Genomic DNA, 2,766 nt, shown 5'->3' with positions numbered 1-2,766 from the left:
TTTTCGTTTGATTGTTTCCGGGGGAATTGATGGAGCTGAGATGATCTTACGATTGTTTTCTGGTGGACAGTTACGTATTTGGTTTGGGTTCATATTGAAAAATTTTTAATTGATGATTAATTATGAAAAATCATTAGTCAAATTTTGATTTAACTCATTATCGTGTAATGGAAAATTAAAGCACATATTTACAGAAATCCCCCAGATTTCTATCAATTTTCTATGCTACCATTGATCTCGATTTTGCTGTTTTCATCGATTTTGCATTAAAATTTCAAATTTACAGTTACGAAGTCCCAAAACATGATGAAATTATTCTTAATTGGATTGGGACCACACAGACAGCAATTATCTAGGAAAATTTTACTACAAGTACTGCGATAAAGTGACAATCTCTAGCTTGTGATAAAATTTAATTTGAGAATTGCGGAAATTTCTGGTAAATTTCCCAAAAATTTCAAACAAAACTCGCATTAAAGCCAATAAAATACCTCTTCATATATAAACCCACACCAAGAAGAATTTTCAACCTGTAAGATTGTTCTCAACAAAATGATGAATGACCTGAAACTGTCATTTCCATAAAAAACCGATTGAGCCCAAGATTTAAAAACCGTTGTATTCGCGATAAAAAAAAACCCAGGAAATCGTACATGCTGATCCTTCTATCACGGTAATTTCCACTGTATGATTTAACTCGGAGTATTTTTCCTTCGTTTCTCTCCACTTTCAAATGAATAAACGTATCTGAAATAAGGGGTAATGATCTTGGTGACCCGCAGGTCACACTGACTCAATGTTTCCTCAATCACGAGAGCCTGATATACGCAGAGTTGTAATTATCACGTGAGTAAATACGTGCGATTCTAGATATGTGCGCGAAGGAGTTGAGGAAAATACAAGGAATATAGGTAGGCACGACTACGTGATACTGGGACGATAACCCATCGTTGGTAGTTTCGCTTTGCCTCTCGGGGTATATTACACTCTCACCTCCGTGTGGGTTTTCACAGTGGGGAAGTCAGGCGCACGTGTTTGCCAAGGTGTAATGTCAACTTTCCACTTTATGCGGAAATAAATTCCTCGACTATTCAATATTTTTTCACTCCGAGGAATATTCGAGAGGTCCTTTCGCCCCTAAGAGCCACTTCCTTCAAAATATTTGGGAGGTTCTTAAGGTTGACAATGGGAAATCGATAGGCCAAGGACACTAGTATGACTAGGAGGAGGGAGGACCTCTAGGATTGAGTACACGGAGAAAAAATCTCTTATAAATTCTCGTACGAGTGTTGGAAAATATGACGATGTAAATCTCGATTGTAAATAAATTTTATGCGGTTAAAAATTTGCATTATTCTCAACCATTAAGACGACACATCAAATCAAAATGCTAATTGAGGATTCTTATCTTGATCATTCTAATCCATTTGATTGGAATTTATTAATTGGCAGTTTTTAGGGAGAGTGAAGACTCAATGATTCGCCCGAGGAATATTATTAAGCGAGGGGGTGCAAGGAATTGCTCAATAATAAAGCTGAGCCTCCTTGGAAAAGACAATGAGGGGTCCAGAGATGGAGAGTGAACAGAATGGGAGCCATCTTTTGTTTACTGTGGAAGTTTATCCTGCGGGCAAACACCAACTCCTTATTGTACATCCTCACAGTCTCAACCTTAAACAATCAATTGGCAAACTAATAAAAAAATTAGCGAAAAATTAAAAAAGTCCCTCTTCTCCGTGAATTTTTCGTATATTATATTTTTCAAAAATCCGTCGAATTGTCAACTGTAGAAAACAATTTTGCGCACGTCTCGCGTATCAAACTGCCCTATTTCTCAATGAAATCCCTCACGCATGTGACACTCGCTGAAACCCATCGATCTCGATTGAAAGAATTTAAAAAGCTCCATCACCCACCTCGTGATCGAGTTCCTCTCCCGTCCCATCGTACACCCCCCACCCCACCCCCTTTTTCCACCCGCGTTCAGGCTATCAGAGGGGGATTGAACATGTTTAACACGCGATTAATTAATTCGCACTCAGTCTCGAGTCTCGTCGCAACAAGCACCACCTCGAGATAAGCCCACACATTCAGTTTCTTTTTTCCGAGTCCTCAGCATTGGATGTAATCGTCGTAACAAGTGGCTGAGGCCCACCTCTGGGTAGGATTCTCGCATGACGAAGGCGGCAACCGAGTCATAACTCCCTGGGAGACACCTCTCGAGATATCGCACACGCATTTCAGGGCCTTCTTAGCATATAGAGTGCACCGATTAAGGGTTTATCAGGTTTTCTTGTATTATTTTTTCCCCTCATTGTCGACATCATTATACCGATCATACGAGAAAAATCGTGTTACCATTAACGAAATTAATGTAACAATGAGAAAAGGGGAAGGGAATGGATTAGTAGAACTGTTTTGGAGATCTCGGATAATTCATACGTGTAAATTTACGATAATTGTTGGACAATGAATGCGAGATAGTTATAATTGATGTGGAGTTGTTTATTAGGCCGTCCATCAGGAAATCACTCATGCGGGCATCACGCAGGTGGCCCACGGTCCTTTCACGTATGAATAAAAAAATGAATAAACAAAAGGATCTTCATGTCGGATGTCATCCGGGTAGGATCGAATGACCCATTGAACAGGGGAGACATTCCCACTTTCTGATGGTATTTCAGACTCGGGGACTTCGAGGGCCTTCGACGGAAATCCATCGTCTGCACTGGGGAAGTGGGACAATGGAGATTATTAATCCACGTC

This window comes from Diachasmimorpha longicaudata, chromosome 4 (assembly GCF_034640455.1).
Source record: "Diachasmimorpha longicaudata isolate KC_UGA_2023 chromosome 4, iyDiaLong2, whole genome shotgun sequence".
Taxonomy (NCBI): domain Eukaryota; kingdom Metazoa; phylum Arthropoda; class Insecta; order Hymenoptera; family Braconidae; genus Diachasmimorpha; species Diachasmimorpha longicaudata.
Note: the sequence above shows the minus strand (reverse complement) of the source record.